Genomic DNA, 27,539 nt, shown 5'->3' on the forward strand with positions numbered 1-27,539 from the left:
CAATACTGAGCAAGCAGTTAGAACATTGCAGTAATCAAGGCAAGAAATGGCAGTTGGCCTGGACCAGCCATGTAGCTAGCTGTTGGCTAGTCATTCCCTCACAGGATTAATTTGATGATGAAACAATGATCAGGAAAGGGCCGCGTGTGGCACAGTGGAAACTGCTGTTGCTAAACGCAGACCTCATAAAGCAATCGGATGTTTTCTACTAGCAATTCAAATTGTAAAGCATCAAGAAAGACTAAGTGTTTGGTACATTTATAAACCAACAACTGGATACTATGTGTCTTAGTTAGGGTTTTACTGCTGTGAAGAGACAACATGACCAAGGCAACTCTTATAAGGACAACATTTAATTGGGGCTGGCTTATAGGCTCAGAAGTTTAGTCCATTATCATCAAAGCAGTAGCAAGGCAGTGTCCAGGCAGGCATGGGGCTAGAGAAGGAACTGAGAGTTCTATATTTTCTTCTACAAGCAGCCAAGAGGAGGCTGGCTTCCAGGCAGCTAGGACAATGCTTTTAAAGCACATGCCCAAAATGACATACTTCCTCCAACAAGGCCACACCTACATCAACAAGAGCACACCTGTTAATAGTGCCACTCCATAGGCCAAGTGTATTAAAAAACGGTCCATTCCCTGGTCCCCATAGGCTTTTTCAAACACGTGAGCCTATGGGGGGCATACCTGGCCATAGCATAATGCAAAATATATTTAATCCAACTTGAAAGGTCCCCATTATCTATAGCAGTTTCAACAATGTTAAAAATCCAAAGTTCAAGGTCTCTTCTAAGATTCATGCAGTCTTTTAACTGTAATCCCCAAAGCAAAACAGAAAAACAGCTGGGCAGACTCCAAACTCTGCATCTCTATGTCTAATGTTTAACTAGTCGTCAAATCTCCAACTCTTTTTTCATCTTTGTTAATTGCAGCAAACTTCTTTCTCCAGAACCTGTTCCATTCCTTGTTAGCAGCTTTCCTCAACAGATATCCCACAGCTCTGAACGTCCTGGGTTTTCCAAGGCAATTTCAATGTCACAATGTTTGGGAACCACACATGATCTTCTGAGTTCCTCCAAAGGGCTGGTGTCACGTCTCCAGCTATGCCCTCTGTGCACTCTGGTTGACTTTACTCCACTGCTGCAGCTGTTCTTGGTGATCATCCCATGGTACTGGCATCTCCAGTACTCTGGAGTCTTCTGCTGCAACTAGGCCTCACCAATAAGCCTCTCATAGGCACTCGGCACCTTCACCAATGGCCTTCTATGGCCTCTCACAGTGCCAAAACTCAGCTGCTCTCCTTTATACTTTCAAAACCAGTACCACCTGGGTGCCTCTTACACATCCCCAAATCCAGCTGCACTCACGCTACAATCTTAGCTGTCTCTGGAACAGCTTCAGCAAAATGTGAAATTCAACATTTCAGGTTTTCCCATCTCTAATCAATGAGCTCCCTGCCTGATTCTCCGAACTCAGTGGTCGCCAACCTTCCTAATGCTACAACCCTTTAACATTATTCCTCATGTTGTGGTGACTCCCACCCATAAAATTATTTCCTTGCTATTTCGTGCTCTCAGAAGAAGAGGTCCATCTAACCAGCATCAATTGTCCCAGTGGTGCTTTCTATTTTTAACTCTAAAGCCAGAACCCCATGTCCAAAGCTGCCGAGTTATAGTGCTTGCTGGGGCTGGCACATACCCTACACAAACATGCTATTACCAGCTGTTTTCCAACTCCCTCACTGCCTAAGCTTGGCTGTCCTGGACCTTACTCTGTAGATTGACCTTGATTTGCTTGGCACTGTCTCTTGAATGTTGGGATGAAAGGCATGGACCACCACACCTGATTTAAGCTGGTAGCTTTGTTGTAAAACATCATCAAATAGGGTGGATCCTATGTAAGACATCTTCAAAGCAGGCTCCCCTGAAAGACATTAACAACAAAAACATTGGCTCCCTTGCTACATGTCATTAAACAGGGATTTTCTTCTGGAAGACATCGGGGAAGGTCAGGAGCCTTCCTTTAATACATCATGGGAGCAGTGCCTTACTCTCCTGCTATTGTCATCAAAAAGGGACTCCCCTATGAAGCTGTCTTCAGAGGAAAAAGGCCAACCTTGAAGATGCCATCTGAAAGGATGGGCCCTCTGAAAGAGGTCGTCAGAAGAGGGTGGGCCAGCCTTTAAGACATCAGCAAAAAAGGCTATTGTCTCTACCACAAGACATACTCAAACAGGGAAGCCCCTGCAGAAGTTATCATTAGAGGTCATCATAGTATGGGAGCAGCTAGCTGTATTGGAAGACACATAAAACAGAATGGTTCCTCCATCAGAAATCGTCAAAGGAGTGAGGGCCTTTAGAAGCCAAAGAGTTCAGTGTCTGGGTCTGCCGCAAGATGTCATCAAATAGTGTAGGCCCTCTGCAATATCTATTCGGATGCCCACTGCAAGATAGCCAGCCGTGCTACAAGAGTTCAACAATGAGACTGGCCCAATTTCAGAACCTCATATAAAGTGTATAGGAACCTGAACTCATAAAAAACACTTAATGGAAAAAATTTTCAGGGATTTTTCGAGACAAGGTCTGACCTGGAAATTATTATGAAGCAGATGCTGACTTAGAACTTCTAATTCTCTTACCTCTACCTCCAACATGATTGGCTCAGAGTGTCTTCAAAATGATGTACAGTACTTATGAGTAGCTCTGCTATTAGCTTTCTTCTTTGGAGCAAGTAGCTTCCCCCTTTCCTGGCCTTCAGCAAAATGTGAAATTCAACATTTCAAGTTTTCCCAACTGTAAACAATGAGCTCCCTGCCAGATTCTCCGAATTCAGTGGTTCTCCACCTTCCTAATGCTGCAATCCTTTAACGGTGTTCCTCATGTTGTGGTGACCCCCAACCATAAAACTATTTCCTTGCTACTTCATAACTGTAATTTTGCTACTGCTATAAATCGTCATGTAAAAAATATCTGTTTTCCAATGGTCTTTTGGGGGTTGCAACCCACAAGCTGAGTACATAATTACAACTTTTCCCTGCTGTTTACGAGCCTCTGCTTAATTTCACTCACTTCCACTAGAGGGTGACCAGGGAAAGGAGATGAAGCTCAAACCAAATTCTTGTGTTTGTGGCAGTCAGTCTTAGAAAGGGGAAAAAACAAGTAAGCTAAAGAAATTGATGCCACATGGAGGACAAAATGAAGTCGAGATTTCTGATTGCTGTTGGCTTTTATTTGTATTAAAGCTCTGATCATGTATTAACCAAAGAAAATATGAGAGGTGTTTTACATAATTTCTTTTTAATGAAAATATAGAAAGTGTACACACACACATATGGAATATATTAAACCCATACATTTATAAATCCAGTCTTTACTAAGCCTTGATATCCACGTGGATGTCCCATTCTCTTTATTAAAATGAATTGAAAATTCCTATTAGAAACTTCCACACACACCCCGAGACACACACACGCACACACACACACCATTTAATCAGCACAGAAATTTCTGACACTCTAGACAACTTTCTTTTTTCTTTTTCGTTTCCTAAAAAATGAGTATTGGCCTCAGCTACTGGAGGGGGATGAACTGTGAGGAGTGGCCGGCGTGCTTCAGGGGCTTGTAGGTGATGGAGGCCTTGCCCAGGGAGTGGTTGATCATCTCTGGTTTGATCTCCACCTGGTTGAAGGTCTTGACATTATACACACCCACCATGCTGCTGGCTCTCTCAGGCAGAATGATCATGTCCCTCAGGTGGGTCTTCATCACTTCGGGCTTCTCCATGGGTGACGCTTCCTTCTTGGCCTTTCTCAAGCCCTTGAGCAGTGAGTGCTGCTTCTGCTGCAGGCCAAGGTTCAGGCGCCGCCTCTGGCGGGTGCTGTACAACTGCAGCAGCTGCTCATAGGATATGTCCAGCAGTTGGTTGAGTCACGCTGAGGTAGGTGAATTTGCGGAAGGTCCACTTCCTCTTCTGCTCCACTTCAGCCATCTTGGCTGCTGCTATGAAAAGGAAATATAGGCAGCATCTGCTCTAGATTTCCTTTTTTTTTTTTTTTTGGTATTGGAAATTTTTAATTTGCATTTCAAATGTTATCCCTTTCCCCGTTTTCTGTCCATAAACCCCTATCTCATCACCCTCCCTGTTCTTCTATGAGGGTGTTCCCCATCCACCCACCCTTCCTGTCTCCCCACCCCTGACATTCCCCACACTGGGGTATCAAGCATTGGCAGGACAAAGGGCTTCTCCCATTGGTGCCCAAAAAGGCCATCATCTGCTACATATGCAGCTGGAGCCATGGGTCTGTCCATGTATAGTCTTTGGTTAGTGGTTTAGTCCCTGGAAGCTCTGGTTGGTTGGCATTGTTGTTCTTATGGAGTTGCAAGCCCCTTCAGCTCTTTCAGTCCTTTCTCTAACTCCTCCAATAGGGACCCCAGTCTCAGCTCAATGGTTGGCTGCAAGCATCCGCCTCTGTATTTGTCATGGTCTGACAGAACCTCTCAGGAGACATCTATATCAGGCTCCTGTCAGCATGCACTTCTTGGCATCAGCAGTATTGTCTGGGTTTGGAGGCTGTATGTATATGGGCTGTATACCCAGGTGTGGCAGGCTCTGATTGGCCTTTCCTTCAGTCTCTAGACAACTTTCTAATCAACTTTATTTCCTACTACTCTCTTGAAAAATGTCCTGCATTTTCAGGAAAGCAGTTTTCCAATTCAACAAACATAACCTTGGTGTTTGTAAGTTTGATGCAGAAAATAATTTTGCCCTGTTAACTAATAAGGGCTAGATGGCTAGGTGGGTGGTGTGGAGCATGCCATTAATCTCAGCACTTGAGAGGCAGAGGCAAGCAGGTATCTGTGAGTTGAAGGACAGCCTAGTCTATAGAGTAAGTTCCAGGGCACTGAGAGCTACTTGAGAGAGAGAGAGAGAGAGAGAGAGAGAGAGAGAGAGAGAGAGAGGAAGAAGAGGAGGAGGAGGAGAGAAGAGAAGAGAAGAGAAGAGAAGAGAAGAGAAAAGAAGGAAGGAAAGAAGGAAAGAACTAGAAGCTGGAGTCAAAAAATCATATGGTACCAGAGGTAATTAGCTGATTGCAGTGCATGGTGAGGTAGGCATAGAAAGAATAGATTGTAGGTTCAGAAATTACAAGATGCACAAAATAACTGATGGTGGAATATTACAAGGACAGGAATCAGCTTATAGGGGTCATAAGCTAAAACATGGAACAAACAAAACTAAAACCAAATGGAGTGCAGTAATACACTGGAAAGTACTAAAAAATAGAAAGCCAGAAGTACATACTTATAATATCCAAATAATAACTCAACAATATAATGGGGTAGTACACATCTTATTTACAAAAGGATTCCTTGTATTTGAGTATGGAGGGGATGGTAGAATTGGAAACTCAGTATTCTGTGACCATCATGATAAATACTGATTCAGAAAACAATTTTATAAAGATTGTTCAACATGGGTGGGAAGATGGATAAAGCGCTGAAAGCACACATGTAAGGAACTCCTGATTTCAGATCCCCAGATCCCATATAAATGCAGCCCGATGGGGCTAGACAGATGACTTAGTAGCTAAGAGAACTTGCTTCTCTGGCAGACAACCTGGTTCCATTTCAAACACCCACAGGCAGTTCACAAACATCTGTAATCCCAGTTCTGATCTGACACCCCCCCCTTCTATCCTTCCCAGTCACCAGGCATGCACATGGTATCCTACAGCAAAATGGCAGGCAGAGACAAGCATCCTGAGTAGTCCACAGACCAGCTAGTCTAGCACATACAACAGATTGTCACTCAAACAAATGGAAAGGAAAGAACCAACACCCCAAGGGTGTCCTCTGACCTGTACATTCACTCTAATGCAGACATATACACACATTTTACACACACACACACACACACACACACACACACACAAAGATATAAAAATTAAATTACATTAAAAATTTAAGACATGCTTGATAATCCTACTCTGTATGAATTGATATTCACTATGCTAATTGTATAATAAATAGTAAGTAGTAACAGAGAGGAATGAATGCAAATGTCATCTGACCAAATGATTAAAATTAACATCACCAGTAAGGAATAGAGAGACGACTTATCTTTCAGGTGGGGAACCTGAGACAGACCCAATAACCTTTGTGTAACAAATTAAGTAGCCAAGTATAGTGGCACATGCCTGTAATCCCAACATCTGGGAAGCTGAGGCAGAAGGATCACAATTTTGAGTCTGTGTCTCAAGAAATCCCAGATTATAAAATGCGAGAATGTAGCCAATGGCAGAGCACTTGCGCAGTGTCAGTTCGCCTAAATCTAATCATCATGAGATGTTAAAAAAAAATAGGAAGCAAAGAGCATTCTATTGGGCCAAGAAAAGAAGAATGGGTAGGGAGTGTATTAATAAAAAAAATGGCAATGTCATAAAAGACAAAATCTGAAGAAATAATTGCAGATTAAAGAAGATTAAAGCAACATAACAATTGCAGGCCTCCCTCATCCTAGACTGGATCCTCTAAAAGGTGAGGTAGGGAATGCTATGCTATAAAGGACACTAATTGTGCAACTAGACAATTTGGGATAAGGAGATTCGATTGGATTAAAATCACTGTATCAATATTTAGTCAAAGTTGATTACTATGTTTATGTATAAAAACATCATTCTTGAAAAATATTCAAAAAGGCATTGAGGCCTTGTAAATAATAGAAAATGTAAGTGTCTCAGAAAATATGAATATCTATAAAAACTAGGGGATGGATGAGTTGTAGTGATAACAACATGTGGGTCTGGGCAAAGGATGTATGGTGCATTCTGTAACCATCATGTTCTTGAAGTTTCTGGTACATTTGTGAGTGACAAGTTAGGCAAGGTTGGCACTGATTTCTTAGATTCTCGTTTTCTTTCTGTTAGAGTGCTACTCCCACCCATCTCTCTGTCTGTTGGCACTGATCTCTTAGATTCTCGTTTTCTTTCTGTTAGAGTGCTACCCTCACTCATCTCTCTGTCTGGAAGCCCAGTGCTTTGCAATTCTATCAGGAATGCCCTGAAATCAATTTGTAGAGCAGGGGTCAATGTGGAGGTTAGGAAAAAAATATTACAAAAGGGCTAAAGCTTGTTTAAGAGATTCTGAAAGGAGAACCTACAAGCTGGAGTTTAGGTCTGACTCCGTGATCACAGAAAGCTTGGCTGCAAAGGATCTTGATGCCAACACTCAGTTTCTGCCATCACCAAGTCAAGTAGAAACATGCTGTCCAGTATTTCACAAAAACCCCAGGACACCAACCAAGTAGGCAAAAGCGAAAAATCATTATACAAGTTTTGACAGGGAGAAAGAAAGCATTGCTGCTTGTTTCCTTAGTTACACTGAATGGTTCTTAACTTGATAAATAAAATGGCCGCCATTCTCAGCTGGCCTGTCAGGGATAGGTGTTACAATGAAGAAGATGATTGTTCAGTTCCTGAAGGAAAATGAATGTCTGCTTATGACTTCCCACAGAAGTAACCCAAAGACAGGTATACAAAAGTGCTGCTGCAACACAATTATATATATATATATATATATATATATATATATATATATATATATATATATATATATTTGGAGTTGCAGGCTTTATTTACAAAATCTATGCAATGTTTGCTTTCTGTTCCATAGTATAACCAGATTTTGGTGGGATTTTGGTGGTTTGTATTCGTTATGCTGAAGATTAAACCCAGAGCCTGACTCATGTTATAGACATGCACTACACCCAACTCCCACTTTTATTATAAAAATACCACTTAAAATTAGTTGCTGTCTCTAATAGAACCAACAGTCCTGAAAGATGCCCCTTATATGTGACTCTCTTTCTCTCCTATACTGTCCTGCCCTGTGCTGGACTCATTCATTTTCATTTGTAAAGCAGACTGTATTTAAAATCATTTTGTTGTTGATATCAACCAGGTCAATGGATTTATATTTTCATGGGTACACCATATCTAAGCTTCCCAAAAGAGACACCACAAATGAATCGAAGGGCCCTTTAGCAAGTGGAAAGCAAACAGTCGGTCAATACGAGAAACATTGCCCTAAGAGTCTTGGTGTAATCCTCCCAAAAGTCATTTCCTTCTCCATGTATTCATTTGTCTTTATGGGAATGAATGTACACGTGCTCTGGTATGCATATGAAAGGCAGAGGAGAACTTTAGGAGTCTATTATTTCTTTCCACTATGTGGGTCCTGGGGATTGGACTAGGGCTGTCAGGCTTGGCAAAAGGGGTCTTTACTGCTGAGCCATATCACAATCCAAAGAGATTGGTTTATGAATGACACAGAAAGGGGATGGGTTTGGTATTCTGATCCCTGCCCTAATTTGAGAAATCGCTAAAATTCTGTTGTGCTTCTATAATCCCCATCCCTGGAGAAGTCACCAAGGGTTTGCACAATGCAAGTCTGGTGTGGTAGGTCATTCAATATGACTAGGTCAAAGGCTGAATATTTTTTGGTCGTAGTTGGGGATTGTTTGTTTAGGGAGCTATGAGAGCAATTCTTATTCACTAATAAACATATTGGAAAAATAAGCATAATCTATTTTTTCATATTTTCTTCCAGATTTTTCTCTGACTTTGTCAAGGTAATCATCACAGCACACACATACATTTTTCTCAGTCTTGTCACCTAATATTATAGCATTTTCCCATGTCCTTAAAGAATCCTCTAAGGATTCTGATTAGTAACTACATCAGTATCCCAATGTGTAACTGTGTCAAAATTTATTCATCATTCTTTTTAATGTCAGAGGCTAAAATTGCTGCTAATTGTTCAGTTTCCTAAATTAAAACTTAGGTGAACATCTTGCATGCAAAATATTGCCTATGTTATGAAGTATACATTGCCATGGTGTCTTAGAACAGAAATGTAAAGACTTACATATTTTAAAGAGTCTGACACATAGTGTATCAGTCAGGGTTCTTAGTCACAATTAACAAGGCTGATTGTACAGCTGTAGAATCCGTAATACAGAAGCTGCTTCAAATGACCCAGGCAAGACTTTAGATCACTTCATCAGTCTATTACAGTCAAGACATGAAGAAGGAAAGGGAGGGACGGAGGGAGGGAGGGAGGAAGGGTGGGAGGAGAGAGAGAGAGAGAGAGAGAGAGAGAGAGAGAGAGAGAGACCCTGAAATCCTACCTATTATGGAGGTGACCTGGGGGGGGGAAACAAGGCTGATTGTGGGAGATTGAGCAGAGTAGTTTCCTAAAGTATCTTAAGCTTTTTACAGATTTATGAGGAGGGTTAAGCTACCAGAAAGGATACTTCAACCAAGCAACAGAACTATCATCATGAAAAAAGCTGTTGAAGCCTGCTGGCCCTGGTAGCAAAGCCTGTAATCCCAGCAGTACTCAGGAGACAACTGGCAAGAAGATGGTCATGAGTTCACGGTCATTCTTGTGCATATAGCGAGTTCCAGGCCAGCCAGGGTTATAAGTCTACATAGTGAAACTTTGGGGCCGAAATAAAAGGAGGGACTATTAAAGTCTATGCCAATGACATTCTGTAGACTTGTACTAGCAGTGGTCTTAAACCTAGCTGTAAAAGAGCCTTTCCCCTGCAGTGGTGCCAGTGCCCACTTTAGAGAAATTGATGAGCACAAATGGAAGTCCATGCTGAATCTGGTTCAACCATGTATCCCACTTATGTAGGACTCCTGAAAGAAAAACTAAAGCCACATGCTTGTGGGCTATCTGCAATGGACATTAAGAGTCTGAGAGGATATCCACAAATCTAGAAAGTAAGTTTGCCAGATAAGATAGGCTGGGCATGATGGCACAAACCTTTAATTCCAACATTCTGGAGGCAGATGTCAATCTCTGTGAGTGTTAGGCCAGCCTGGTCTATATGTAGTTAACTGCAGGCCAGCCAGAGCTATACCTTGTCTCAAAAGTTAAGAAAGAAGAAGAAGAAGAAGAAGAAGAAGAAGAAGAAGAAGAAGAAGAAGAAGAAGAAGAAGAAGAAGAAGAAGAAGAAGAAGAAGAAGAAGTGGAGGAGGAGGAGGAGGGGGGGAGGAGGAGGAGGAGGGGGGAGGAGGAGGAGGAGGAGGAGGAAGAAGAAGAAGGGCGGAGGAGGAGGAGGGGGAAGAGGGAGCGGAGACGGATGAGAAAGAAGAAGAAGAAGAAGGGAGGAGGAGGAGGAGGAGGAGGGGGAGGAGGAGGAGGAGGGGGAGGAGGAGAAGAAGAAAAAGAAGAAAAAGAAGAAGAAGAAGAGAGAGAGAGAGAGAAGATAAAAAGCTTGGGGCTCATTGAACACACACACACACACACACACACACACACACACACACACACCATTTCTGCTCTTTGTTCTTCTAGAGAACTCTGCATAATACACTTGCCATGAACGAGGCCTTGGGCTTGATTCTCAGCACTAAAAATAAAAAGGGTGCTTAGTTTGATTTGAATTTTAGATAAAAATGAAGTCATTTTTAAATACTAGTACACAAAATATTTGGAAGCAATTTTAATTACACTATCATTTTTTGTGAGTTTGCATATATTGGGGAAGGGGCACATGTGTTGGATTTGAATTCAGAGCATCAGGATTTGTAGCAAGTTGTTTTTATCCTATGTATTACCTTGCTGGCCCATAGTTTCTTTTGTTTGTTTGGGTTGTTTTGTTGTTGTTGTTGCTGTTGTTGTTGTTGTGTGTGTATGTGATTTGTTCTCACCACCACCATTTGTTTTTTGATACTTATTTTTGTTGTTTTTGTGTGGTTGGTTACAAATCTTTACCCGGAGACTTTTTATGACCAAGTCTTTTACTTCCTGCCCTATATACAACAGATTTCCCCCATCTGGAGATGATATTCATCCATTCATTCTAGCTTATTATGTTTTGTTTTTTTTCTGCTTAATGTATGTGGAAAAGGATAATTAAGAAAAAGATTTTTCCCCTAAACTGTTAATAAATTATACTGGTAGGATTAATTAAAGAACCCAGGGGATTTCTTTTCTCAAAGTATCTCTTTATGTAGTTGCTTTCTCTCTTGTATTACCTAACGGCACAGAGTTCTTCCAATTTCTTCTTTGAGCATTTGTCTGTGTTATTTAAAACCACTATGTGCCAATAATAACAAGAGTCTCACTCCATATCCTCTAGTTTATAAGTCAATAAAGTTAAAAAGTTCTCTCTTCAAGACATGTGTAGCCATGCATACCTGTTATCTTAACATCTGGACACCTGAGACAGAATTGTCTCAAGTTTACAAGCCACCCTGGGTTTGGTACTGATTAAATAAACAAAAAAGCAATAATAACAACAAACCTTCTCTGTACACTCAAAAGAATCATACCTGATATTTAAGTAACCCAAAGAATGATTAAATTGAAGTTTCGATACCAAGTGGCCTTCCTGATTGGTAGTCAGGATTTGGACGGAATCCCCAAGAATGAAAAGCCCACACAAATAGCAAAATAGTAAGGAAACTAGTAATGGTAAAGAAAATTGAAGATTTAAAAGATGTTAACAGGTGGAATATGCTGTAAGAGAGTAGCAGGGGAAACCAGCACAGGAGGGGAGGTACTCAAAGTTGTTTGATAATTATTTGTGGTTCCTTCTATTGAATTCAAAGGGAGGAGTGTCATTGACAAGGGGTGGGTGGTTCTCTATTTTGGTTAATAGATTTTAACTATGAAAGACTTTGTTCACTACAGATGTTCCTCTCCATTGTGCATCAAATTTTAATAATATGCATGCCTGATTATGCATGGGCATAAATAAGATGGCAAATAGGGGATTCTCCCTAAAAGTTCACCCAGTTTCATACATGCCTTATTGTGCATGTATGAAAAACTAGCTCTGGCCAGATCGACCCTCTAACATCATTTGCATGCCCTTATGTGAGTAATAAATTTGCATAGAAATTGTCAAAGTACAGTCGTCCAATCCTTAATGGATGGAGTAACTTATCCCATTGTTTAAAGTAGGTTTACACAGTCTGATTGTCTTAGTTAGGGCTAGTAGTGCTACCATAAAACATCATGACTTGAAAGTCACTTGGAGAGAAAAGGGTTTACTTGACTTACTGTTCATCATCAAAGGAAGTTGGGGCAGGAACTGAAACAGGGCAGGAATCTGAAGATAGGAGTTGATGCAATGCCATGGAAGAATGTTTTACTGGGCTTTTTTAGCATGGCTTACTCACCTACTTTCTTATAAAACCCAGGACCACCTTTCAGGGGATTTCACCACCCACAATCAGAAAGTTAAGAAAATGTCCCACAGGCTTGTCTACAGGCCAATTAAGTGGAGGCATTTTCTCAATTAAGGTTCCTTTTTTCCAAGTGACTTTAACTTGTGTCAAGTTGACATACAACTAGCCAGTACACTCCATAAGATAAATTCCTAAGTCCTATTTAAATATTTGTGGAAGAATAAAATTATTTCTCACTGTGTGGTGGTTTATAGTTATAATCTCATCACTGAGGAAGATGAGACAGGAAAAATTTGAGACTACCCTAGATAACATAGTTAAAAGCCAGTCCAGGCTATGTAGCTAAACTTTGCCTCAAAGAAATATACATTATTTTCTCACCATGAGGTAATTTTTAACCTACATTCTTCTGATAAAAGATTTAGGTCCGGGGTTGGGGATTTAGCTCAGTGGTAGAGCGCTTGCCTAGCAAGCGCAAAGCCATGGGTTTGGTCCCCAGCTCCGGGAAAAAAAAAAAAAAAAAGAAAGAAAGAAAGATTTAGGTCCACTCCACTGTCACCTTCCCATCTTATCAAACTACAAATTTTTAATTTGGCTCCTTGTCAACAAGGGGGTGCTGTGTCTTATTTTATGTTCTCTCCTTTCTTCTGGTACTAAAAGTAACTTTTTCCAGAAAGAAAAAAATTACTGATCATGTTAATTAGCAACACTCATGTCAGGCAAACACTATTACACAAGCCAATTCATTTACTATCATCTGGTATATGAATTGATTACATAAGGTAAGCGCCTGTCTTTGACCAGTCAGTAGCTACCATTAAGGAGTACCTAAGGGCCATTGGTTTCAGCAGGGAATTGTGAGAAGAAGTAGTTGTAATTTCTGCTGAGGTTCATATGTCTAATAAAAAGGGCTAGAAATGTATCTTCTCTATTGTTGGACACTCTATAGCAGAGCTTCTGAAATTTTTTCTATGTACAACCAATTTCTGCCTTAAAAAGGTAGTTGTTTGTTTTTAAATAAATGATTAAATCATTAGACTCTGTGGGAATGTTTGTCAGAATTCGTTAATAGCTTGATTTTATAATTGCCAGTTCTGAGAGCACTACTTCACCTAAATATGTAGTGTAGAGTGGAAGACATATGTTTAGGGACTGTGATGGTTTGGTAGGAATGGCCTCCATAGACTTATTTTTTTTAAAGCTTGACCATAGGAAGTGGCACTATTAGGAGATGTGGTCTTGCTGGAGTAGGTGTGACCTTGTTGGGGGAAGTGTATCCCTGGGGGTGGATTTTGAGGTCTCAAATGCTCAAGCTATGCCAAGTGTGGCACACAGTCTACTGCTGCTTTCCAATCAAAATGTAGAACTCCATCTCCAGCACCATGCCTGCCAGCATGCCACCAGGCTTCCTCCCCTGATGACAGGGGACTCAGACTTCTGAAAGTATAAGGCAACCCTGATTTAATGTTTTCCTTTATAAGAGTTGCTGTCATCAAGGTCTCTTTACAGCGATAGAAAACCTAACTAAGATGAGGACATTTAGAAATTATTGGAGATTCTGTCCTAAAACCAAGCCAAAATTAAGGATGATGGGTTTTTTTTATGAGATTCAAGTCAGCAACTTAACCAGCAATGTTTAAAATTAGATATTCTAACACAATGCAATACAAAGATACACTGATTTGACATTTACATAATAAATGAGGGTGGTAGGAAAATATTGGAAGTTTTTGTTTTGTATAATAAAACTATACTGGGCAGTGGTAGCACATGCCTTTAATCCCAGAACTCAGGAGGCAAAGACAGGTGGATCTCCGAGTTCAAGGCCAGCAAGTTCCAGGATGGCCAGAGCTATACAAAGAAACCCTGTCTTAAAAACAATAACAAAAGCATAAACCCAACAACTATGGTATTGAAGAACAGGAATCTTCATGTGCACAGTAAAACATCATATGCTGTAGTCCACAACATAAAATATTCCCAAATCCAAATCGAGAGATTCCACGTTGGGTGTGCTGGTGTTTATGTCGTGACAGCACATACACTGCATGAGTCTAGTGTTCATAAGCAAGGCTGCAAAGACGTCCTCGAGTGTGACATGGCTCAGTGCTGCCCAAACCACCTTGGATTCATTACACAATTTTTTTTTTTGGTTCTTTTTTCCAGAGCTGGGGACCCAGGGCCTTGCGCTTCCTAGGCAAGCGCTCTACCACTGAGCTAAATCCCCAACCCCTCATTATACAATTTTGAATAAATCTTCATGTATTGCATCTCAGAAACCTTTTCCTGTTGGCATTTTTTCTTTGCAACACCCACATCCAGATGTGTAACTCTATATAGTTCACAAGCCACAGTTCAAGAAGCTGTTGTACAGTAAATCTATAGAGGGTTTGACTGCATGAACTTTGGCAGAAGTAAAGGTCTATCTGTTTTGCAGAGAGAAACATCTATTTTAAAGTTTTATTGGCCACACCATTGAAAATAAATGAACTTTGATTCAAGCATGTATTGGAATATATCTCCTCCCAATGCCCCTGGCCCCTACTTTCTCCCTGCCAGTTCCCATTAGGTCCCCATTGTTCCCCATAGGGCCTAGACAGTTTCAGTTCTACATATTAAGAGCCCCATGGCTGGGAGTTGTCCTCTGTTCTTCCTTCCTGGTACTGACATTCATTCTTAAAGCAACAAGCTTTGGCTGCAGAATGACTCAGTGATGAAGAGCACTTGTTGCTCTTGAAGAGGAGCGGAGTTCAAGTCTAGAACCCATATGTTATCTCATCTGTATTCCAATTCCAAGTCATCATGCGTCCTCTTCTGACCTCCCTGGGCATCAGGCATGAGTTTAGTGAGCATGCACGCGCACACACACACACACACACACACACACACACACAAACACACAAACACACACACAGATATGTATATGTATACATAAAGTATAATTATATGTATCTATACACATAGTGTATATATGTATACACACGCACATCTTTACAGCTACCAGTCTAGTCCATGTTTCCATATCTTCATTTTGGGCCGTTGTAATTGCTATTTAACTAATTTCCACTTCTAATTTTTGCTCTCTCTCTCTTCTTTTTTATTTTATTTTTTTTTTTTTTTTTGGGAGCTGGGATTGAACCTAGGGCCTTGTGTGCTTAGGCAAGCCGCCTACCACTGAGCTAAATCCCCAACCCCCTAATTTTTATACATTTAGTGTGTGGTGTATGTGTGTGAAGTTTTAAAATTATGCAGATTATTTGAAAAAAATATCTGGAGTTTGGCCAAGGGTGTCTTGACTTTTCTTTCCTAGACAATGGGGAACTTATGAATGTTTAAAAGCACAAAAATAGTCATGGAGAAAATTAAACTGATGGCAATGTGCAGCCTATTGGAATCGCCTAAAGGCAGGAAATAGATCTGTGAAGATGGGAATGGGGAAAAAAATGAAATAGACACAGCACATTGTACAGAAAGAGCCAAATGACTCCAGACATTCAACAAGAGTTCAACTTCAGAAAGTCATTTGTTGTAGTGGCGCAGGGTGGCACAGGCTTGTCATTCCAGATACTCAAGAGGTGAAGAACGGATAATTACAAGTTCAAGGCCTGCTTGAGCCACAGAGTAAGTTCAAGGTTACCCTGTTTCAAAACAAAAAGTGAAAAGAGAGCTGGCGGTGTATGGTCTCAGTGGTAGAGCCCTTAAGTAGCAGATGTGAAGAGCGAGATTCTGTGTTTGGTTCCAGGTGGTAGGAGAGGAGAAAGGGAAGAGAAAATCATTTCATATACATCACCAGTCGATGAATAAGGAACAGAAATATGTGACTGTATCAACACAACCATGAAGATTATACCCAATAAAATTCATCAGCCCTTTATAGGAAACAAGCTTGAAATAGTAAGGAGCATCTCCTAATTGTCAAAGAGCACTTTTGTCAAAAACCTATTTACTCCAAATCTAATGTTAGTGTTTACAATACTTTGTAATAGTTTTATTCCGCGGGACTTGTCTCTAATTTTTAATGTTGTTCTTGCTGGTCTATACAGTGTAGTAAGAGACGAACAAAAGAAATATAAGAATTGAAAAGAAAGGAATAAATTTGAAATTTTTCTACATAGAAAATTCAGTACACGCAGATAGTATACAAACTACAAAGTACAAGAAGTCAGCAGGATTGTTAGGCTTACAGTAAATGTTAAAAGGGCAGCAGAGACAGGCAGATCTCTGAATTCTAGGGCAGCCTGGTCTATAAGAGTTAGTTCCAGGACAGCCATGGCTAGACAGAGAAACCCTGTCTTTAAAAAAAAAAATTCAGTAGACAAAGAAGCAAGATGGCTTAGTGGATAAAAGTGCCTGCCATCAAGCCAGAGAAACAGTTCAATCCCAGAGACCCACATGGTAGGAGGAGAGAATCAATTCTGATAATGTGTCCTCCAGTCCCACCCTACACACAAACTCACACACTCACACACACTTACAGACATACACTTATACACACAAATAAATGCTTACTTAAAAAATTCAATAAGGTCCTGTATACCTATACTAAGTTAAAAAAAGGAAAAAGATAATCATAGTAGAACAGAAGTTATTCAATTATGAGCCTTTGATAAATAAATCTAACAAAAGATTTATAAACCTTTTTTGATGTGTTTTATTACAAGGTAATATTCTAAAAAGAAAAAAATCTCCAAGTATTGTATGTTTAGGAAAGATAGAGGACATAATAAAAAAGATGATGTTTTCCCACCTGACATATAAATTCTGATAACCTGACCAAAATATCTACAGTTCTTTTGTTAAATTTACTATATTGATCGTCCAATATATATGTAATAGGAAAAGTGCCAATACCAATACATTTTTAAGAACAATATGAGGACATTTTCCTTCTTATAAAGGTAAAGCAATGAAGAGGTGGAGCTCCTGGCACAGGAGTGTACCACAGAAGCAAAAACAGACCCACCTCAAGATGGAAACTTTTTATATGGTAGAGGTCACACCAAAACTAAGAGAAAAAAAATGAACTGGGGAGATAATAAAGGACTTACCTCACATGAGAACCTCAGTTCGAGAATCTCAGAACCCATGTGAAAAAAGGTCAGGTGTTGTGGCACACTCTGGTAACCCTGGTGCTGGAGGAGGAAGATGGGGATCCCTGGGGCCCCAATGGTCAACAGACTTAGCCTACTTGAAGAGTTACAGACAGGAGACGGTACCATCTCAAAAAGGGGAGCAGGCAACACTTGAGGAATGACAGTCAAGATTGTCTCTGACTTTCCATGTGTACCTGCACATGTGAACACACAAAGACAGCAGGCAGGCAGGCAGGCAGATACACACACACACACACACACACACACACACACACACACACACACACACACACACGAAATGAGAGACTGAAATGATGCCAGAATAGCTGGTTTTCAGAAGAGAGAGCTATGTGATCACGAGCACATGCTGTGCACACATATACACCCAGGTAAATTAAACACGTGGACACTTTTAAAAAACTTCTTCCGGAAGTTCGATGATAGTACTCAGGAGAATGAGGATAGAGAGACATGGGAAATGGAAAGTCTTAAAAATTACACAGTATACTGCCGCACTGAAGAACAATTGGACAACAGATGAGAAAGAAAGTGCTACATTAAACAAACCCAGAGAGACTCTCACACATGCGCACATATAATACTGAATTCCAGTAAGTATAGTGTACTTTTGGAATAAAAAAAAGGCCTAGTTATCTTTGCCTGTCAATTTGACACAGCCTTGAGTCATTGAGAGAGGTAATTACATAAATCAGATTGGCCTGTGGGCACGTGTGGCTGGGTGGGTCTTGATTGATAATTGATGTAGAGTTCTTGGTCCATTATGGTTGCCTACATTTCCTAGGCAGTTGGCCTGGGCTGAAAAGGAAGCTAGTTAGGTGTGAATCGGAATGAGCCAACAAAACAGCATTCCATCATGGTTTCTATTTCAAATTCCTGTTTATGTTCTTGCCTGATTCCCTCAGGGATAAAACTGTACAGTAAAAGCTGAAATAAACTCTTCCTTCCCTTAGTCACATTTTCTGACCAAGTTACCTTATCACAAACAGAAAGGTAACTAGAATGAAATGACGTTCAAAATAACAAACTACATGTAATGTATTAATTAACTGATTAAGTATTTCTTCTGAAATAAAACATTTCTTCCTGGAAATGGAGAACTAAAGGCTTGTAAGTCAGAAGCTTTATGAGACTTAGGAAGCTTTGAAAGTTGTCTGATTCACAAGGTCATTCCCCAAGGTTATAAAAAGCAGTAAACAGTCGCTCCTGGAACAGAGGCTGGTGGGAACTGTCTGTAGGTTGTGAAGCTAAGCTTTTTGGAGTAATGGTAAAAAAACGAATAAATAATCCCAACAATTTGTACCAATTCACCAACCCCAAAATTAGATAAAAATTATTTCTTTGTTTCTGTCCTTAGTGCCATATCTGTTACGAATAGACACTTGTTTCTCTCCCCAGGATAAGTCACACAACATTATCACAACATTATGTGAAACAGGAGACACACAAAATCCTTAGGAAGAGTATGGGGATGGTTCAGTGGTTAGAGTACCTGCATAACAAGCACAAGGTCACTTTTTTGCACTGCCCAAACAAATTACTATGTTAAACCACAAGCACAGGTTGCAAAATGATATCCCCAATAAGTTATGCAAAAAAGGAAATGCAGAAGGAGAGAGAGAGACCTGTTACAATTGACAGAAGATCTGGATTTCAGCTATTCAAACAAGGTCATAATGAATTTTGCAGGCAAATAATGGGACCAGAAACTATCATCTTGACTGAAGGAAATAACACAGACCCAAAATGATATGCATGGTGTGTGTATCACTGATAAGAGGATATTAGCAAAAAATTTCAGAATACCCATGATACAACCCACAGACCATAAAGTTTAACAAGAAGGAAGGGTCAAGTGAGGATTCTTCAAACTCACTTAGAAGGGGGAACAAAAATAATCAAGGGAAGCAGAGGTAGAGAAGAATCTGGGTGGGAGAGGGGGGGAAGAGGGGTCAGATCAGGTATAGGGGGGGGGAAATAGTAGAGAAGCCCAGGAGGGCCAGGAAAATGAATGAAATATGATGCTGCTAGGGGCGGAGCTGGGAGAAATCTAGGAAGTTCCAGAGACATGGGATATGAGAGACTCCAGGACTCAAAAGGGGTGACCTTAGCTAAAATGCCCAACACTGGGAGATAGAACCCAAAGAGACTATCCCCTAGTTGATAGACAGGATCTCACTGGACGGATGGGGTCACCAATCCACCTTCAAAAATTTTGACCCAAAATTATTTATGTCTAAAATAAATGGGGACAAAAATGGAGCCAGATACTGAAGGAAAGGTCAGTGACTAGTCCAACTTAGATCCATCACATGCATAGGCACTAAAGCCTGACAACATTCTGATGCTATGTTATGCGTGTAGAAGGGAGCCAACATGGCCATCCTCTGAGAGGCTCTACCCAGCATTGACTTGAGACAGATGCAGAATGTAACCCAACCATTAAACACTAATCAAGGACTTGGAAAGAGGACTGAAGGACTGAAGGAGATGAAGGAGAATCACAACCCCACAAGAATACCAACAGTATCCTTCTAACCTGAACCCTGGGAGATCCCCAGAGACTAAGCCAATAACCAATGAGCACATACATGATCCACCGTCCGTCCCTGGCATATGTAACAGAGGGACTGCCTTGTCTGACCTCAGTGGGAAAGAATGCACCCCTAATCCTGTAGAGACCTTGCCCCAGGGGAGGGGGGGATAACTGGGGGCAGAGAAGCACTCTCTCTGGATAAGGGAGGGCAATGGGGTAAAGAACTCTGGGATGTGACCAGAGGTGGGGACAATATTTGGATGTAAATAAATAAAATAGTTAATTTTTAAAAAGGAAATTCATGGAAAGGGTCTGAGAGATGGGTAGGATGATTGAAAGCCCTCTTGCTTTGCAGATGACCCAGGTTTGATTCCTAGCACCCACATTGTGGCTCATAACCATAGGGTAACCCAGTCTCAGGAATCCATTTTTCTCTTGACTTCTATAGACACCAGGCATGATAATATGTACATACACACAGGAAAAACTCACATTACATTAAATAAAATCCTGAATCTTTTAAATGTGAACTACATATGTTATATGGATAAGTAAATATGTAGTAAAAGTATACAATCTTGCCAGAAATAAAAACAGAGTGCTAGTGGTATCTTTGGGGTAGCAAAATTGCATAAGTCAGAAAAAAAAAGTTTGAACTAACTGGGCTGTGAGATGTCTCTCAAACAAACAAAACAAACAAATGGTGAAGGGAGGGAGAAGGGGAGGAAAAGAAGAAAGGAAGCAGGAATGAAGAAAGAAATGAGGGATGAAAACAAGGAGGAATAGGAAAAAAAAAACAAAGTAAAGGGAGAGAGAAAGAAGAAAAATTATTTCGAGGCAGTGGAGAAGCAAGGATCAAAGAAGGCAGGGCAAGGACTTAACACACACGAATACTTTGTTATCATCAAGCCTGAGGGTACCATAACTGGGTCTCTTGTCCTCCATGTGTGTGAAAAATTTTTTTCATCAATTCAAACCATTAATTTTTTAAAAGTCAACAAGGGGATGATTGACAGACTGTGGGCATATTATTTGTCAGGGGAGAGGGATGAGTCAGGTTGTTTATCTGGTACTGATATCAGTGACAAAGAGCACGATCAGAAGCCACTTTCTGAGGATGCTGGCTGAAGTCAGACATGATAAGCTTCAAAGGAATAAAAAAGGGCAGAGATGCACAACAAGATGTATCGTGCTGGAGATCAGAACAGGAAACTAGCTTGCCAAATTAGTGACAAATCAGGTCATTCCCTGTGAGCACTGATGTTTGAATGTGTCCAGCAAATAGAGAAAAGCATTTAGCAGCAAAGAGACTCCAGAAGGAGAGGAGGACCAATAATTGAGCTCAGACAATGAGAACTGAGAAAGGTTGCTCATTAACAGTTCTTGACAGGCCAGGGACAGAAAGCTCCAGTGCTGAAAGTGAGTGACACCAAGGAGAAAGTGTTAGATGACCATGCATTTAGAATGTGGAAAATGAAAAGGAGGGCAGTGTACATATATTAATTACAGATATGCTTGTATAGTAAAAGTGTAAAAACTGATTATACTGAAAGGAAGTAGACCATATACAAAGAAAATACATGTTTTAAAATGCATGAATTGTATATATACTTATATGTACATATATATGTAAATTATGAAATGTTTTTCACTCACAATACTAATAAATATGCCCTCCAAAGTCTCTCTTTCACAGTGAACAAATATATTTCCTTTACATAGATTATATGACTGTGACATATACATAATAATATGTCCTATAGATGTTTTGCATTTGGGATGATCTCAAGCCCATGTTTTCATGACAGAAAGAGTCAGTCTTAGGAAAAAAGTTATTCATAAAAGGACTGTGAGGAATGAGAAGGAACAAAGTAAATATCAATTTATGCCACATGCATTTCAAAAAGAAATATGAAACCGGGTCAATGCCATTAAGAGGATTCAAAGCAACATCCTCCAAAAGGAAGACGGGAAAATTGCCCCTGACTACTAATGGAAAGCAAACATCTGAGAGAGGTGGTTTGCAGAACATGTGGTCAAAATGAAGTTCCCTGAGCTGAGGAGACAGACAAAAATAGGAAAGAAGTCAGGAGATTGGAGGAGTGTTTTCACAGAATACTGATTAGCAACAATTCTCACAGGTATAAGGGCCAAGGGTTACCCCTTCCCTCCTCTTAAAAAATATTAATTTATTTAATTTTATGTATATGTATGTTACTGGGTATATATATAACAAGAATATATAACTGGATATAGAAGAGACATCTGGTTGTAAAAGCCACCATATGGGTGCTAGGGAACAAACTGCAAAAGCAGTCTTTTTTTTTTTTTTTATTTGCTTTTTTTTTTTATTAACTTGAGTATTTCTTATTTACATTTCAATTGTTATTCCTCCTGGTTTCTGGGTCAACATCCCCTAACCCTCCCTCCCTTCTCCAGGGTGTTCCCCTCCCATCCCCCCACTGCCCTCCCCAACAATCCCGTTCACTGGGGGTTCAGTCTGGCAGGCCAAGGACCCCCCCTTCCACTGGTGCTCAGCAGTAAACATTCTTGCCACAGAGCCAACTCTGCAGCCCATTCATCCCCTTCTTGCAGTGCTGGAGTAGGAATCCAAACACTCTACCACTGGGCCATTTCAGCATCAGGGGCCACCATTTTTGTATTTAAAAAAATTCACCTGTTTATTTCTTCCATGTGTGGTTGAACGAATGCCAACATGCATGTGGAGGGCACAGGACAACTTGCAGTTTTCTCCATTTGAGAGCGCCTGAGAATGAGCTTGGATCATCAGCCTTGTAGGCAAGCATCCTTATCCAATGAATCATCATGCCACGCCTCACCGGCCCACTTTTGGATTGTCAGCGACAGGGTCTCCATAGTGTAGCCCAGACTGACGCATCATTGCTACCTACTAAGATCAGGCTTCTTTCCTGGTAGAATCCTGGGGATCCTTTTCTACTTCCACCTTACAGATGCACTATGATTCCAGGCATGAGCTCTCAGCTGGCAAGGGACACAGCATTGTAAAATTAACAGGCATGCCAGCTGGAATAACACCCTTGTGTAGACAATGCATATTTGAATTGCAGGCAGGCGTTGGCAGTAGTGGTTTACTGGCAAACGAATCTGTTCCTCAAAGCTATTAGTGAATCAACTCATCTGCTTTTATAAAGTTTTCTGAGACATCATGCACTGTAAGGTAAAAATATGTTAAAATTGAAGCATAAATCTGAAAGTATTAACTTCCAGCTACTTTGTGTTTTAGAGGATAGATATAGATATAGATATAGATATGGATAACGAGAGCGAAGACTGGTAGTAGTGACCTCAGTACTCCATATCATCCAACACACTTTTCAGGAAGCTACTTGTTTGGGCATCAGCACTATGCTGCTATTATGCATAGCTGCTGAGCTGGCGGAAATGAAACAGACAAAAGACTATGCTCACGCAGAGCTTCTACCTGCTGAAAAATCTCAGTCAGCAAAGTAAACTTCTTACAGGCGTCATGATGCTGCAGATGCTACAGACAGAAAACAAACAAATCAAACAAACAAAACAACAGCAGCCTCTAGAAGGGATGGATTGCATCTGTATCACAGTTAAGATGCAGGGAAAAGCCTTACAGGAGAGCACTTCAGAGTAAGAGGAGAGGAGTAGAGGTAGCCTTGCAGCCATCTGGGGTGATCTGCATCTCCAGACAGAGGAGCAATCAGCCGTGAAAGGCCTGAGGCTGGAGCAGGCTTGACCTGATGAACATTGTGTAAGCACTCCTGCAGTGGAGTTGGCCAGATGCGTCAGCAGGAGTGCGTCTGCATAGAATCATTCAAGGGACCTGGAGTTTTACCTAGCGATGAGCGGCATGGCAGTTTCTGTTTTCGACTTCTCTAATACAAACTTTCACTTTCATTGTTGTGTTGTGGCACCTGGACAGGGCCGAGGCTGTGCTAGCACAGAGGCCATTGGGTGGCTGCTCTCAGTGGAAGATGACCACCTAGAAGAGATAATGCAGCTTTTTAGACCCTAGCATTAGTAGCAGGTGTAAGAACTGCTCTTGCAGGTTAGAAGGGCAGAGCAGCCAGGTTTGCCTGTTTGAGCTTTACTGTCGTTTTCTCGTTGCTGATTTGTGGTATGGATTGGAATCCAACCCACGAAAGAAGAATTAAGAGCAGGCTAAAATGGCGTAGGACTGGTAGCTGGGAAAAAGTTTCTACGCCATTAACTGATGTGAAGGGCATGGTGGATATCCATTGCAACCTAGCACTCAATAGGTTGCAACAGAGGGTTCCCCAGATTTTTTCAAGTCTTGCCTGAACTACAGTGAGACCCCCTGACTTAAACAAAAGTTAGTGGAGACCACCGCGAAGTTATACACACATCTGCACTTGATTTATTGAGCTATCATTAGAAACAAAAGTTCTATACATCTGTTCATCTACATATAACCTAGCAGTCTCCTATATTTATTTTTATCAAATTATTTACATTCATTTACACTCAAAAATTATTCTACTTTTTGATAGACTCAGAAACACTGAGTTTGCCAAATTCTGGGTTTGTTGGTTCATAAATTTTTCAGCAGTCAACTATCCTGAAAGAGAATGAGAACAAGGCAAGGCATGTAGAAAACATGGGCCACTTGCATATGGATCAGCTGACCATGAATATCCATGAGGTGCCATTCACATAGCGTGGTGTGGCTGTCCTTTCTTGTTTCCTCTATGCAGTGACTTCCAGAAGCATACAATATAGTACAACATTCTGACGTACTCTCAGAAATCATACAGTTGCTGGGAGGCAATCCATTTCTCCAGCACAAGCATTGCTTTTCGCCACTGGTTCCTGGTGTGCATGTATCCATGCTCCTGCTGATCTCCCAAGGACTTCTAGGGAGGAGTATCACGATCTTATAACCAGGTTATTATATAATATGAACTATATAAATGTGTAGTCTCTACCATGTTGCTTTGAACACCTGGCATCCTTGGCAGTGCTCCCATCCCCCAAACAAAGTTTGTCAGGGCTCAATGAAAAGGACTGTAAAACAGATCTATATCTCATCACATACATGTTTTGCTAAGCAATTCCACTATTACGGTTCTTCTGCTACCATGGAAAATTCTCAAGTGTACACCTTTCTATGCAAAGCAGTCTAAAAGCAGGAAAGGTAGTTGTGTTTCTTCATGTCGCACCCAGCTTCTACACATGTGTGCTTCTATTTTATTTCATGTGAAATGAGAGAGTGTCTGCACACATCCACCACATCTGTGTCTGGTAGACTGAGCCTGCTGTGTCAGCAGAGGCCTCGCAGGCTGGAGATGGAGTTTCAGTATGGTTGGGGAGCCACATGTCCTCTCTCTGGCAAGAGCTAATACATGCTTTTAGCTGCTGCTGAGGCATCTCTCATTCCATCTTTCCCGTCTGGCTATAAATATAATACTTTGTGAGAATTTCGCATGTTCAGAACGAGTTTTGATCACATCCACTCCCAGTCTCAACTCCTTCCAGATACACCTCCCAACATATCTCTCCTCTTTCCTCTAACATCTAGTGGCCCTTTAATAGTAGTGTTATGTATATGTAAGTTGATTTGCCTGAATCTCTTCTCTGTGTACCATGTGTGTGCTCAATGTCTGTGGAGGCCAGAAGAGGGTGCCAGATCCCCTGGAAAATGAAGTCACATGATCAGGTTGTGGGCCACTATCTGATGCTGATAGTAGGAAACACATTGGATCTGCAGGTTTCTAGAAGAGAACTCAAAATGTCCTCTTAGACACTGAGCGAGGTCAGTACTACTACTACTACTACTACTACTACTACTACTACTACTACTACTACTATTACTAGTCATCGTCGCCATCGCCATTGTCTTCTCTTCCTCCTCCTTCCTCCTCGTCCTTCCTTCCTCCTCCTCCTCTTCCTCTTCCTTCCTCGCTCCTCCTCGCTCGCTCCTCGCTCCTCCTCCTCCTTCTTTTCTTCTTCTTCTTCTTCTTCTTCTTCTTCTTCTTCTTGTCTTTACAATCTACTGAGCTCACTAGCGCTGCTCATGCACATGGATGGGCCCATCCACTCGCAACAAAGGACAAACTACCAGTGACCACATCCACAAAGGTAAGTGACGCCACAGCAGCGCCGTCATCAACTGACAGTAGCTGTCATAGGGCGGGCGAATAGGGACCCTCAGCCCATAGCTTAATCTTGAGTAGGCAGCCCAGCTGCAGGTAATTTTGAGCACAATCCTACATATACATGTCCAGTAGTCGCACTTCACCGCATTCCTCTCCATACTCAGCTTTTCCATTCTTCCAGCCTCTTTTCGATGTTCTCTGAGCCACAGCTGAGGCTTGGTACAGATGTCCCATTTCTGGCTGAGCACTCACAGTACCAGCTCAGTAGCACCTTTGACCACTTATGAGCTTCCTTTTGTAGTAGGCTGCAGCCCACTGTAAAGAGAATCCTCCTGAGCAAGGCTGAGAGCAGCACTGGGAACTATGTGGCCCACAGAAATATTTAGAAGAATTGACAACAGGACGCTTCTAGCAAAATAACAATAGTATGTTCTCTCCCCAGGCCTTGTAATGGGCTTGACTGAGCGCTTACCATATACAAGACATGAAATCTCCTGTTGAGTAGGCCTCACCTATAATCGAGAGAGTCACTGCTCTCCACAAACAGCTTACGTTTCCACATTGTAGCATGCAGCAGCAACTTCCAGCTCTGTAAAGCCTCTTGATGCTCCTCAGACCAGCATTCCACATAGCACTCTTCAGCACTCAGGGAAGCCAGCCAACATGGCGTGGGTTCCTAATCAGTCTCCTAATTCATTTCTCTCTCTTCCTTGCAACCCATGTAGTGTGTTGTCTTGCCATCTGCTTACAGTAACAAGATAGTCCTGCCTCACAGATAGAAGAGACAAACCAAAGCAAAACATATAGCAGTAAAATAGAGGACATGAAAGGACGAAAATGTTAGCACTAAAGAAGAACACGTAATGAACTGATGGCCCAGCCATGCTGAGCTGAAAATGAGTTCTCCTCTGGCACCCGCAGGCTGGTGTGGGTGCTGTGTCCAGGAAAGGGGACTACGTTGCTGTGGCCACAGATAACTCACTGGCAAGATGGTGATTGGAACGTGAATTGAACAGTTGCCGGTGGCTGAGCTTGCACTGCCTTCACTTTCCCTCACTGATTTCCCACAAGGTAGTTTACACCTCTGCATGGTAGACTCCAGGATGGCCAGCTAGCTTGGTTACATGGTGGCACGACTGAGGCTCCAATAAAGGTGTACTAAAGACCACACAGGTACTAGATCACTCTCTTTCTGTCTGTATCAGCAGGTTATGTCATGTCAGTCTGGACTTAGCGGCAAGTCCATCTAGACTCAAACAGGACATGTGGAAGACAGCAGGACTGTTATTTCTATGACGTTACTGGGTGTAGTCCCATAGCTTCACTCTCAATTGCTGCTGTCTCTGCACTAGGTTTAATGCTCTTTAAATTTTAAATTGAATTGTGAACATGAGCTGCCGTTTTTTCTTACCTTGTTCCCCATTTTATAGCCAGTTTGCTTGAAAGGAGAAATGCTAGAGCCACTGTGAGAAGGGCTCATGATGGGAGGTATTGTTGCAGATGCCTTTGAGGAACACAACTTGCCACACTTAATCCAGCAATACGTAACCGAACGAAGTATCA

General features: G+C 41.3%; 1 pseudogene; it reads right to left on the bottom strand.

Annotated features, from left to right (window-relative positions):
- Positions 1-3,568: 3,568 nt before the first annotated feature.
- On the bottom strand, positions 3,569-3,986 carry LOC116889348 (annotated as a pseudogene).
- Positions 3,987-27,539: the final 23,553 nt, after the last annotated feature.

The sequence above is a fragment of the Rattus rattus genome, chromosome X (genome assembly GCF_011064425.1).
Source record: "Rattus rattus isolate New Zealand chromosome X, Rrattus_CSIRO_v1, whole genome shotgun sequence".
In the NCBI taxonomy this organism is placed as follows: domain Eukaryota; kingdom Metazoa; phylum Chordata; class Mammalia; order Rodentia; family Muridae; genus Rattus; species Rattus rattus.